A 1,675-nucleotide genomic window follows, 5' to 3' on the forward strand; every position below is an offset into this window, starting at 1 on the left:
TCTCTACAGATCCGGTGGTTGACTTCGACGAAGAGATGTTAATTATGGACGACGACTTGACGCAAATGAATGGTTGTGCAGCTCATCGCATATAGCTTCTGGGATTGAGGAAAAGTGGTGGCGACAACACATTAATGACTTCGAGAGTGGTGCTACTCGAGCACTCGGTCCCAAGCTCCGAGGTGAAAGCCTAAGTCTAACCCGAGTTGGGTATACTTGGCAATGGCGATGTTTTACCTCGTTACCTTATTGAAGGCATTGTTCGGATATGTTCAGACTAGTTCTTCGGGTGAAAACCTTGATCCCGGCCTCGAATGATCAAATCCGGTGATGATGACGCTTGAGCGTTGCTCCCTTCCTGAAGGCGTTGCTGTTGAAGTACTTCGTCGTTTATGTGGGTCATGAGTTAGTTGGTGCGACTATGGTCATTGTTATAGTTTGCCGGTCGCGGATCTGATAGCTTGCGCTTTTTTCTTGTTCTTTTTTCCACGCATACGCATAGCTTTGGTCTTATATGGCTTTGCTATTTGCCAGCGTGTTTGTGTGCGTGTGTTAGTGTTGGCTGTGTGCATCTTAGCTATGCAGAGGCCGGATGTGTGCTCATTGTGTTTGTATCTTCTTGATGCTCCATTCTGAGCCAATAAAATCCACCCTTTGTTGAAAAAAGTGTCTCCAAATTCAACAGAGAAGCCGGTGGAAGAAGAATCAACAATGGCCACGTGGTATCTTTGGACTTGGACCCGCGCCGGGCCGCCCGCCGAGAGATATACAAATAATGAGATGTGAGTTGCTCAAAAAAATGATGAGATGTGAGACTAGCTGTAGATAGCTCACCAACTGACTCATGTTGTGAATGCATGAGTACATTGACAAATGACAATGACAATGATGTCAACTTCTCAAGTGTGTGTATGTAGCCACTAATATCGAAAAGAGTAAACTCTACTGCTACGACTCTGGGGGTTTGCCCCGCTATTTATATAGCAATATTTAGGTGGGAGGATCCCTCCCAAATTCCAAAAAGAAATAAAAAAGAATGTGGCTAGGTCTCAGTCGACTGAGATTTAACCAAGTCTCAACAAAGAGAAAAATAAAAATAAAATAAAATTTTACATGAATCTCAATGCATAAGAGACTTATTGAAGTCTCAGTCGACCGAGACTTTGCACGACTGTACCAAAAATGACAAATGACTATGATTACTTTATCAAAAATGTAGCCACTAATATGCACGTCACTTGCTAGCGTGTTCAACGACGGCCCGTCATGGTGGAATCAGAATCATGGAGCACACACCGCATAATTAGTCTCGTCTGATATGGACATGCGGATACACGATATATAGATGGATGGATGTGCCTGTCGCTGTACGATGTGCCTGTTGCTGTACGAAAGCCCGCCGATAACCAACCGTGTGTAAGTGCAAATTGTATGGCCTCTCGATCGTTTCCATGGTATCTGAAAAATATAAAAATATGACATTGTATGTCCATACAATGCACAAGAAAAATAATTGCAATTCCATGTTAAATCTCAAAACATTGTACCATAATTTCATATAAAACTTTGAACGTATGGGATGACAGAAACAAAAATACTTGTTTCCCCTTTTCAATTTATTTTTTGAAATAGGCTTCTTTAATCACAACAAAAATTAATAAAAAACCACATATAA

Source organism: Triticum dicoccoides, chromosome 7B (genome assembly GCF_002162155.2).
Source record: "Triticum dicoccoides isolate Atlit2015 ecotype Zavitan chromosome 7B, WEW_v2.0, whole genome shotgun sequence".
NCBI classification, from domain to species: Eukaryota; Viridiplantae; Streptophyta; class Magnoliopsida; order Poales; family Poaceae; genus Triticum; species Triticum dicoccoides.